Raw genomic sequence first — 12,700 nt, forward strand, 5'->3', positions numbered from 1 at the left:
TAATACATAGATTTTCATCAGTCAACTGGTATTTTAAATGTACGTTCATTAGTTTTAAAGTTTCCCTTCAACCTGCTGTTGTAGAGTACACTGTAAAACATTTGAGCCGCTTTTAGTTGTTTCCACTGTCTTCTACTCTTTAAGTCAAATAAATTTATCCAGTTTTAAACTTTGAACCTAAATGTGAGTTTGTGAAAGATAAACTTACAGCAGTAAGTTGAGTTAACTTTTTATTAATTTAGTCAAACCTCCAAGAGTTGAATAAACTAGTTTTTAGGTTAGCACTTAAAAAACTGAAAGAGGAAAAAGACAGGAGTGGGAACTATTTCCCAGAATGCTTAGCGGCATGTTTTTGTCTCCTGAGATGGAAGTGCGTTACATTGATCTGACTCTTGTGTTTTATTAAGGCAAATGTTCATTTTAATGCAATTCTCAGTTAGCAAAGCTTGAGGATAATGTCCTGTTCACACTAAATGTTTCTGAGCTGAATTCATTGGGATGTTTAATAAAATTCATTATCAGATCAGAAATTTTGTTCCTGCAGTTTGAAACAAGAATTTAAATTATTCTAAAGTAAAATAAGTATTTAGTTTAACTTGATATTGTGAGTAAAATAAAAGAGAAATGTGGCTCTTTAATTAGGTGAGGGCAATTTTTTTTATTGCATATTGTGAAATAATTATTTGGTTTAAATTGCAGCATTAAGTTAAAACTCACAATTCAAGATTAATGAAGTTAAAAAATAATGTTTAGACAACTTGTCTCTTGTTGTTAAATCAACTTCATGAACTTAAATTTCTGATTTAAAACCAAAACTATTTTGTAACGCTCTTCTTAAATGCGCAGGTCTGACTGCAGGGCTTAGTGTTAACCACTCTATAAAATCAGAAATAGGTACGGCATGGAGTCATGATTGGGTGGATAATTGATGCAACTGATGCAAAGAGCTTTGTTTATATTGCCATTTATTGCAGCGGAAATAGTAATGATAATAATAATGACAATAATAATAATAATAATAATACTAACAGCAAAAACTAAACAAAGAGAAATTGTTCAAAAGAAACAAGGACGGGGGAAAAAGAACAAACCAAAAATGAAATAATCAATAATACTTCAAAACCAAATGTAGTTCAAAAGTCCAAGAGCAACGGGAGAATTGTTCTTTTCCTTTAGATACTCCCTTAGAGTTTATTTTGTTTCCTGTATGGAAAGTGTTGTTTGGTTTTCCTGTGTGGAGAGTGTATTTCTTTTTCCTACCACCAGGTGGTGTGTGGGTAGCTCGCCATCCTCCGTCAGCAAGCGAGTCGATGAAGGGGGAGGAAAAAAAAAACCTGACCTAAAAGGCCAGAAAACATACATTAAGTTCATATATAAATGTTATATTTATATAAGCTAAATGGGAAAAAAAAACAAATACATACTGCTATGTATTGACAACCACTTCATATATTATAAAAATGAGAGGGGAAAAAAAATCCTTTTAAAAAGAAAAGTGCACTTCATAATTCAAGTTCAAAATTTCTCAAGGTAATTAGCAGTCGCTACGAACAGCTAATAATAAATCAAATCAATCAACTTTAAGAATGTGATTGATCAAAGTAGCTATAAACAAAATCATATTAGGTACCAGACTTCATTGATGCACCAGCATGGAATACAACAATAAACAAAGAAATCATGAAAAATAATCAAATCTAAAGTTGAAAGAGAAGCCTTTAAATATTAAAGGTGTGGCCTTTAATTCGGCTTTAACAGTGTGACTTTTTATTAAGTAAGTTATTAGTAAGTGGACTGAGCTGATGTGGCAACTGATTGTCGAGTTGGTAGCTAATGCTAACTGGCGGCGTACAGCGGAAATAACGCCCCATCATATATGGATGAATATTTACTCACCGTCGAGTAACGGATTGTCTGAGGAAGTGGATGTTACTTGTTCTCATCAGAAGGTAAACCAGGCATCAACAAAGCCCAACCTGGTAAGTATTGCAGCGGATATATTAGCGGCGCTAGTATTGCTGATACAACGTCAAGTTCAGATGGTACTTAACTCACCGCAGATCCTCGAGTTTTAGAGATGAATTCGTTCAGCGATGAGTCGAGTTGGAGATTTGAGATTGTTTTATTAACAACCAACGCCACAACTAACAGTGAGCAGCAGCACAGTGGAAACCCGGAAATACACATGAGGGTCCCAGCTGTTAAAGGGACGGCTTAAAGGGAAGGTGGTTGGGGCGTGGCGGTCACGTGGGTTACAATTTCCTTTTTGACTTAAATTGAATTTTCAAGTTAAATGTTTTAAATGTCTTCAAATGTTTTACAGTGTAGAAATGGTGTAGCATCCTTGCTTTTTTTGTCTTTGTTGTCATAATTCAAGTTTAAATACTAGATATTGGAGTGATTAATAAATCATTAATTTCAGCTCTCACTGAGTTTTTGTCTCATTTTTTAAGTATCCATTTAAATGTTGAGTTGGAATGAACTAATTGTGCTTTTATATACAATATGTAATATGTATGATATAATATGTAAAATCACTCTCTGGAGAAGTCAAGAAGATTGATTTTTATATGAGTAATTAGATTACATAATGCCAGTGAAAATCTCATCCTGATTTTTGCTGCCTCTATGAACTGGAGAAAATAAAAGTTTGATAAAATAACTTAAACCGAGAGCAGGAGAGGGAAACGAGCCTGTTGGCCTTAAAGTGAGACAGATGACACATATAATAAGGTGACCTTCATCTTTGTGGACTCTGAATTCAAGGAGGAACACCTTTGGCCTCGATTATATGGGTCAGTAGAGTAGGAGCAACCCTGACCCACACTGCAGGGGATCAACAAGTCAAACGGACACACACACACTGCAAAAACACAAAGTATATTTGGTCTAGTTTCTAGTTCAAATATCCTAGTGAGCTTTAAATAAGACAACGCTAACTGATAAGTAACCTTTTGGTAAGACATAAGAGCTTTTTTTAAACCAATAATTTCTTCATGTTGGTTAAAAAGTATCAGTTCCACTGGCAAATTATTTCAATTATAATAAGACATTTTTCCCACGTTAAGTTAAATAATCTGGCAGTGGAACTTTTTAAAATCAATATTAAGAAATTAATTACTTAAAACAAGTTCTTTTATCTCGCTGAAAAGTTACTTGTAAGTTAGGTTTGTCTCATTTCAAGAGTAGTAAAATATTTGCACTAGAAACTAAGTTAAAAGCACCTATTAAGATTTTGTGTTTTTGCAGTGTGTCAATTACAATGTCTTCATCTGGGGAACTTGTACTTTTTCATAAATATTAAGCAATTATTAACTTAAAACAAGCTGCTATATCTTCCTAAAAGTTACTTGAAAGTCAGTTTTGTCTTACTTCAAGTGTGCTAAGATATTTACAGTAGAAACTAGACAATAAACACCTGGTAAGGCTTTGTGTTTTTGCAGTGTATCGGTTATCTCACCTCCTAAATGCCAACGTTTCCATCAGCTAAGCTTGTACTTTTTCATCAATATTAACTTAAAACATGCTCCTACATCTTGCCAAAAGTTACTGGTAAGTTAATACAAATTCACCACAATATTTGCACTTTAAACCAGACCAAAAATACTCTAAGATTTTGTGTTTTTGCAGTGTTGACAGCTATAAGGTGCTTGAAAAGTAAAACAGAGAGAACTGTAATCACTGTACATTTTTAACTGATTCAAAAGGATTTAAAAATGGATCCAGCAACAGTAGCAAATAAACCAAACATTTGTTTCATCGCTGTGCAAAAACTGATGCTTTTCATGTTGAGCCATAACAGCTGCGGACACTAGAAACACCGACAAAGAGACGAAAACCTCCTCAAAGGGGATCGTAATGGCTTGATTCAGTAACGAACCGCAGGGCGTGAATGCACATTACAGTGAGTCGATGCAGACACACCTTAACACTGAGTCCCTCACTGTAGGTTCTTCAGGACTGATCCAATTACAGGTCAGAGGTCACAAGACGGTCCCATCCCTCCACAATGTAGTCGACGACCTGCCCCCACCCGTTTCTCCCCATCCTCCCAGTATATCGCTCATTCATTTATCCTCCTCTCTTCACACCCTTCTGCTCAGCTGTCATCTCTCACTTCATCTCCTCTAAATGGCTATTGACTGCGCGCACAGAGCTCTCGTTCTTTGTCTCTCCCCATCGCAAATGTGTCTGACAATCACAAGCTTATCATCTTTGCATATTTACCACCCCTCAGATCCAGTCCTAGAACAGCCAAATCCACTTCTGTAATTTGGCAGCAGGTTTTTTTTTGAACAAACAAACTGTTTTCAATGTTTCCCCTTCAAGTCGATGCGTGTAATTTCCCTTTCTCCACTGCTTTGATTTGGTCTAGCGTGTAAAATCCCAGTAAATACTTAATTTAGGTTGTAGCATGTCGGCATTCAAAAAAGTTAAAGGGTCATACACTGCAAAAACAAAGTCTTACAGAGTATTTTTGGTCTGGTGTATAGTGCAAATATATTAATACACTTGAAATAAGACGTGTATTTCACAGAGCATGTGGATAATATATTAAACATACAGTAGGGTCCAGTATTAAACCAGAAGTTTACTTATCCTCACTGCAAAAACACAAATTATTACCAATTAGGTCAGGATAACAAATATTGCTGGACAATAAATTGTCCCAGAAGTTATTGCGATAAACGATAAACACTTTAAAGTAACATAGCAGTAATGCCATAATAATGCCTTAACACATTCTCAAAGATCAATAAACTTCAAAACTTAACTGAAAATATTCAAAAAATAAACAAACAAAACAACAGAAGCAAAGAATAAAGTTAATTATGATGTCTATAAACAACATTTTTGAGACCAGAGCAGCAAATTGAAGACTTTTGTCATCAGTTTTCAGTAGAAAGAGAAAAACAATAAATTATTTACATGGAAATTATTGAGTTCATTTTAATTTATTGTGACAGGCTTATTAAGTCTAGTTTTTTAGTGCAAATATCTTAGTTCACTTGAAATAAAACAAAACTAACAAATAACTTTTCAGCAAAATATAGGAGATTATTTTAAGTCAAGAATTTCTTAACATTGATGGTTTGATTGGAAGACTATTTCACTTATAACATCGGAAAAATGTATGCATCGAGTTCCATAAATGTAAAAAAATTGGCTCCTATATCTTGCTAAAAAGTTACTTGCAAGTTATTTTTGTCTGATTTTAACTGAACTAAGACATTTCGACCAAAAATACTTGGCAGGATTTTGTGTTTTTGCAGCATGAATACTTTTCTGAGGCGCTGTAATTCCTTGTTTTAAGAATAAAAACTAAAAGCCACTGACTCAAAGAGAGTTATGAGGAGCATAAAATGGATACAACGGCGTACAGCGATGCGTCCCCCACTCACACAGACAAGGCCATGCCTCATTAATCTATCACTCCAAACACGCTCCTCCTTATGCCGTCCCTTTACTTAATGCCCGTCCTGCACCAGCGCCTCAGATTTACACCCCTTCTCCCGTCACGCCGGCGTCGGCTGATATACTGTAAGCAGTAAAAGAAAAAAGGTGCAGGGACTGAGCTCTGCTTCTCTGCTGATGAGTTTTTATTCTGCCGACTCAAAGACTCATCGCCTCTCTCAGAAAAAAGGTGATTATGACTAATGAAGGGCAGATTTTTTATGGCTTATCTGCATTTTGTGCTCATGATGGCACAAAGAGACAGGTGTCCTCATGTTCACTGGCGTAAACATTAGGCGGATGCTGGATCAAGGTCACCTCTGCAGATTAGGATAGCCTGGAAATGAGTTCAATTAGCAAGTTGCTAATGAATTCCAGCTAATGACGAACAGCTTTGAGCTGAAAAAATCTGTTATTTCTACTCTGTTTGATATTTTACCTACAGGTAGATGAAAAATATCTTTAATTTTAGTTTATTCCAAACAAATGAATGTTTTGTTTCAGTGGGTTAAAACCCTCAATGAGAAAAGAAGAGGAAATATTTTGATCAGATCTGATTTCAGTAATTAAACTTGAGTAATGAGCTCGCGCATAATTACAATGTTCCCAAGGCATTGCACTTTTATCTGAGAGAGAAGACCGAGGCAGAGAAATTTGCTCTTTTTGCTAGGAGGAGAATAAACGCACACTGTAAAACACTTGAAGGTGGTTTAACTTGAAAATGAAAGTCCACCTGCTGCCTTGAAAATGCAATTTAAGTCAACAAGAAAATTGTTTTGGTTTTAACTCAGAAATTAAAGTTCATGAAGTTGATTTAACAACAAGAGACAAGTTGTCTAAACATTGTTTTTTAACTTCATTAATCTTGAAAAAAAATTGTGTAGTCTGCTATTTTATGTGGAAAAAAAATAACAATTTCTTATTTTAGCATTTTTTAAAAAAGGACCAAAGCTTTTAATCTAAGCTCCTGATCTTTCTGAATACATAATTAGAAATTTTAGTTACTAAAAGGGTCAGAAATGCAAAAAACCAATCAAGATGAGGCCGCATTCCTGCATGATGATGTATTTGCACATCTGTAAGAGGTCTGAAGTGAAGTTCTGCAAAATCCTCATCACGCTGTATGCATAACACTCAGACCCCACTTTATACCAGAACACAGCGCTCACTGCTTGGCCCAAAGCCAGCATATAATATTGATGAAGAGATGCGGTAAGCCTCATTACAGACACACACAACCATGCTACTGCTCAACTATTGATGGGCCCGGGGCTTTCCACACTTCTCTGGATCCACCATGAGTAACATTAGGGCACAAAGTACACTGTAAAACATTTGAAGGTGGTTTAATTTCACCTTAAAAATGCAATTTAAGTCAACAAGAAAATTGTTTTGGTTTTAAATCAGAAATTAAAGTTCATGAAGTTGATTTAACAACAAGAGACAAGTTGTCTAAACATTGTTTTTTAACTTGATTAATCTTGAATTGTGAGTTTTAACTAAAAATCTGCCCTCACCCAGTTAAAGAGCCACATTTCTTAATTATTTTATTTACAGTATCATGTTAAAATACTTATTTTCCTTTAGAATAATTTAAATTCTTGTTTCAAACTGCAGGAACAAAATTTCTGATCTGATAATGAATTTTATTAAACATCCCAATGAATTCAGCTTAGAAACATTTAGTGTGAACAGGACATTATCCTCAAGCTTTGCTAACTGAGAATTGCATTAAAATGAACATTTGCCTTAATAAAACACAAGAGTCAGATCAATGTAACGCACTTCCATCTCAGGAGACAAAAACATGCCGCTAAGCATTCTGGGAAATAGTTCCCACTCCTGTCTTCCTCTTCTTTCAGTTTTTTAAGTGCTAACCTAAAAACTAGTTTATTCAACTCTTGGAGGTTTGACTAAATTAATAAAAAGTTAACACAACTTACTGCTGTAAGTTTATCTTTCACAAACTCACATTTAGGTTCAAAATCTAAAACTGGATAAATTTATTTGACTTAGAGAGTAGAAGATAGTAGACACAACTAAATGCAGCTCAAATGTTTTACAGTGCATGTGCTCGGACTGTATATGGACGATTTCCATGCAATTAAACTTCAATTTCAATCAGAAACTGGGAACACAGAACTCATCATCATTTAGGGATTATGGTTCTGAACTTGGAGTGACGCTGTCACCGGGCCAGACCAAGCTCATTCGGCCCAGCTGCCGCCCGGCCATTGCCAGGCCCTTCACTGGGCTATATATTGAGCGTGTCATTACTTCTGACGTCACAGCAGAGAACTGGGGGACATGTTGGAGAACTGGGAGCACTGGTCGACTCCGAGGCAAAACATAAAAATGGTTTAATCTTTTAACTGGAAAGGATTTGGTTTCAAAACGGCGTTCTCTTAATTATCGGTGAATAATGCCTCATGTACACAGGGGAAACAACCTCATAATGGGAGGTTAAAGGTTACTCAAAATAACCCCTACACTGCAAAAACTAATTAGTTCTTCTTACTTGAAAAAAGCAAAATAGCTCCTGAATTTTCTTTTGTTCTTGTTACATTAACTGAGTAACATTAACTTGTGCAGTTTTAGTGAGCATAACTTAAGTCAACTTAATAAATTGGAGTATGCTGCATATTAAACTGGAATCTCTGAGGAAGGACTGAACTGAAGTAAACACTGCAAAAATACTAAATCTTACCAAGTATCTGTGAACTTTCTAGTGCAAACATCTTAGTTTACTTGAAATAAGATAAAAATAACGTACAAGTGAAATTTCAGCAAGAAATAGGAGCTTGTTTTATGTAAATAATTCCTTAATTTTGATTAAATATGCTAGTTCCATTAACAGATTATTTTACGTATATCAAGACATTTTACCCACAAGTTAATTAATCTGCCAATCATACCGGTGCTTTTTCATCAATATGAAAGAATTATTTACTTTAAATTAGCTCCTATTTCTTGCTGAAATTTCACTTGTAAGTTAGTTTGGTCTTGTTTCAAGCGTAGTAAGATATTTGCACTACAAACTAGACCAAAACTAGGTGTTTTTGCAGTGAAATGGAAACAATATCGTAATCAAAATAAGAAACAAAGGAACAGAGTAATAATAATAGAGATAAAATGAAACGACTCCAAACAACTCACAAGAGTTTTGTCTCTCACATAAAACCCCAAATTAAGACACAGAAGTTTGAAGCTGTAACATTTTAGGGTCAATTTAGGGTTAAAACAAAAAATTAAAGGAACATTGCACCACGTTCTTTTGTCCTCCAGGATGCAATCGAGGGCGAGACACAGTTGTAGTACGCGTGTCGTCAAAATTAAGGAATCATTGACTTAAAACAAGCTCCTACTTCCTGCTGAAATTTCACTTGTAAGTTGTAAGTTAGTTTTGTCTCATTTCAAGCGTACAAAAAAATTTGTACTAAAACCAAGACCAAAATTACTTACGATTTTGTGTTTTTGCAGTGAAATAGAAACAAGGCTAATGTAATCAAAATAAGAAACAAAGGAACACAATAATAACAATGGAGCTCAGAGGTTTGAAGCTGTAGCGGAACATTTTAGGGTTTAAAGAAAATTAAAGGAACATTGCACCACGTTCTTCTGTCCTCCAGGATGCAATCGAGGGCGAGACACAGTTGTAATACTCGAGTCCAGCAGCAGCGGGAGGTTAAAGCTACTCCAGTGTCACTCTGACAACCCACAGCGATGCTGACACACTTCCTCTGCCAAGGACAAAAATGTTTCCCCAAGTCGTCCGATGGGGTCTGAGTCTCTTGCCATGGATGAACAAGTATGAATAAATCATGGGAGTATGACTGAGAGTGTGTAGAGCCAGAAAGCCTGAAGGAACAACAGAGTGGGTTCTGAGCTCCTTTCATATTAGCAGACTGCTGGACGCATGGCTGGGGGAACCGAGCCCTCCAAAGCTCAGGCTGTTGTGAGAGAAACACTGAATTATGCATCTGAGAAGGGAGGGGAGGCGATACCTCCCCCTCCTTTACCTCCATTCGCATTCTCTGACAGACAAATGAGGGCTTGTGGATGAAGTTTCACCGGGGGTCAGCTCCTCAGAATCAGGGTGAGAGGGGTGTGTCTCTCTTTTTCCGTTTTCTGCACCATTTCACCGAGTCGGAGGACAAGCCTCGCTCTGCCTTTCATTCAACGGGGCGGGGGCAGGTGCGGAAGGTCTCGTCACTCCTGACAGAGATGTATGCCGGATGACGGGATGATGACACATTCTGCGCCTGTGAAATCGGCAACGAAGCCGGCCGCATCGATTCCCAGAGATGAGGACCGTCTCCTGCCACAGCTTCCATGAACGATGGGGTCACGGGGTCACGCTTTCTGTTGCTCTCTCGTGCCGTGGAAAATCAATTCCTTATTAGAACTTCACGGCCACCAGAGGAGGAGTGAAATTGCGATAAAATGAAGACAGAGGATGTTCACCTTTGTCAGATATGACTATGGATGCTCTGTGGTTTCTGTCCTGTTGTTATGAAGGAATTTCTCCGGTTCGTTCCCTCCTTCATCGGCCGTGCCTGCTCTCCTCCTCCTCTTCATTTGAACTTCCTCCCCTCCCTCGTCTCTTGACACCTCATTGCCAGGCTGTTGGTTCTATTTCTGTCCATTGCCACGGGCTATACAGTCTGCATATTGTGTGTGTACAGACGCGAGTCACCTGCCTTACACACACTGTAAAATATCACAGCATGGTCTTTATGTTTTACAGAAAATGTCTTGGTAACTTTGGTGAATCTTCTAAATTAACCTGTAGGCTCAGCAGAACTTTATCTCTTTGGTGTGTCGACTGATCATTGGTTGTCAACTCAATCACTTCAAAAACACAACATCTTACCAACAATGTTTGGTCCCATGTTATAAGTGAAATAATCTGCCAGTGGAACAAATAAGTCTTAAGCTTATTTATTTTTAAGATGGTGTGTTGTGGTCATTGTAGATGGAGAAAAAGGAGTAAATATCCGCCAAAAACGTCAGAAATGTTTAGATTAATCTCAGAAATTTTCTAGAAAAACTCAGAAATTTCTGAGGTTGAAAAATCAAAAACAAATTTGACATTTGACACTCCTAAATTTTAAAAAGTCTTGTGCAAATATCGTAGTGCACTTGATTTAAGACAAACCTATTTCAGCAAGTTATGGGAGCTTTTTTCTAAGTCAATAATTCCTTAATATTAGGGATATATTTTATCACCAACATCGGTGTCAGCCGATATTTGCATTTTTTAACATTTCTGTATCGATTAAAAAAGAAAATAATGAAAAATATATAATATACGTAAATGTCAGTTATTAACGGATATCGAATATCGGATAATGATATCAGCTTAATATCCCTAATCTGCTGGTTCTACTGGCGGATTATTGTACTTACAACATGGAAAAACTGTTACAAGTAAAATAATCTGCCCGTTAAACTAGCATTTTTTTAAATCAATATTAAGGAATTATTTACTTAAAACGAACTTGTTTAAGTTTCTTGCAAGTCGGTTTTCCTTTTCTGCACTAAATTACTTACATTCGTAACGAGACCAAAGACACTTGTTAAGATTTGGTGTTTTTGAGTGTAAACCACAATGTATTCCTCATGTCCTTCAGGTATGTTGCCGTTTTTTGTTTCTGGTAAGAAAAAAAAGGTTCACAGTGATGCAGTTCAGGTCAGGTCCCTCAATAGATCCTAGTTCTGATCCAGCCAAACCCTCAGGCAAAAACAGAAAGTGAGTTTCATTCCTGAAACTGGAGCACTGTGTCAATGTATTTATCTCACCTCTACCCTGATTCAGGTCTGCCAGTCACCACTAAAACAGGTTAGGCAGGAAAACAATTCCAGTTCAATTTATACTTTCACCAATTTATGCTTCAATTTGCACCCAAATGGTGCCGTTTAGTCCAGTCTTACTTACCGTTCTATTAAACAGATCCTTTTGTTCCCACGTATCTAACACTTGAATCAGTGTATTTTACTTACTGATAAATTATGAAGATATAAATTCATTAAAAATACACAAATTGAACTAATTTAACCTGTAAAGACTTCACTGCAAAAACAGAAAATCTTATCTGGTATTTTTGATCCGGTGCAAATATCTTAAAATAAGACAAAACTAACTAACAAGGAACATTTCAGTAAGATATACAAGCTTGTTTTAATTCCTTAATGCTGATTAAAAAGTATTATTTAAATTATAATAAGACATTTTGAAATAATCTGCCAGTGGAACCAATAAATGTTACGTTTTTTTTATTTTTAAGATGATGTATTATGGTTATTGTAGATAGTGAAAAAGGAGTAAATATCCACCAAAAACATTCAGAAGTTTTGAGATTCATCTCAGAAAATGTTTAGAAAAAACTCAAATTTCTGAAAAAACCTTAATTTGTTTTTTACTTTCGAAACACCTAAAAAAAAATTCTAGAAAATTTCTGAGATTAGATTAATCTCAAAAGTTCAGAATATTTTCTAGCAAATTTTTGACTTTTGATTGTATCTTTTTTTTGCCATTATTTCTCAGCTATTTAAAACATCAAGAAGCATCGATAGACTGTAAGCTAAAGCTTATAGGAATATATGACCCCATTAGGACCCCAATGATACAGGCTAGATTTTATTTTATCTAACATATAAACTAGATAAAAAGAGATAAACCTGTAACATCTGGATGACTACATGCTATATTCTTATAAAGAATATTTTCCATGCAGTGACCCTAAATATACATTCTTTTTACTCTGTTTTTGTCATAAAAATAATTTACCATCTTTACGAGTCTAGATAAATCCACTAAGATTGAGTGGAAACATGTAAACAAGACCAGCAGACATTATTGCACACATCATGCAAATGCAGGCAGTTTTCTACTGATGGCATTCAGTCATTCTCCAGTTATAGCCTCTCTTCTCTCCTAAAACACTTAACGTCTGGTAGATGGATGCAAATAATACCAGCAGGTCACAGAGATACAGCACATAGATCAGAACTGAGCTGTGAATGTGTCTCTGTTTCTTTCAGAGAGATGAGCTTCACTGTTGCTGCTTTTTGAAAAGCTGCGGCGCATCATGGATCAGGTGGGAGACGGCTGGAGTTAGACGTGCTGAACCATATTTTAAGATGCTAAGCTTTAGGTTCAGATTTATTATTGATTCTTCCCTGAATGTTTTGGAATTTAATTATTGTTTTTGTCTGTTTTTTATACATCCGGGTTTTGAAAAAC

The 12,700-nt window shown here is 35.9% G+C and overlaps 1 long non-coding RNA gene across 1 annotated transcript; it reads right to left on the bottom strand.

Annotated features, from left to right (window-relative positions):
* Positions 1-948: 948 nt before the first annotated feature.
* On the bottom strand, positions 949-2,256 carry LOC114151546 (uncharacterized). The gene is made up of 3 exons (XR_003596954.1): positions 2,056-2,256; positions 1,897-1,976; positions 949-1,339 (listed from the first exon to the last, which is right to left on the bottom strand). It is a non-coding gene; the product is annotated as an uncharacterized LOC114151546 (long non-coding RNA).
* Between the last annotated feature and the right edge of the window lie 10,444 nt (positions 2,257-12,700).

The sequence above is a fragment of the Xiphophorus couchianus genome, chromosome 2 (genome assembly GCF_001444195.1).
Source record: "Xiphophorus couchianus chromosome 2, X_couchianus-1.0, whole genome shotgun sequence".
NCBI lineage: Eukaryota > Metazoa > Chordata > Actinopteri > Cyprinodontiformes > Poeciliidae > Xiphophorus > Xiphophorus couchianus.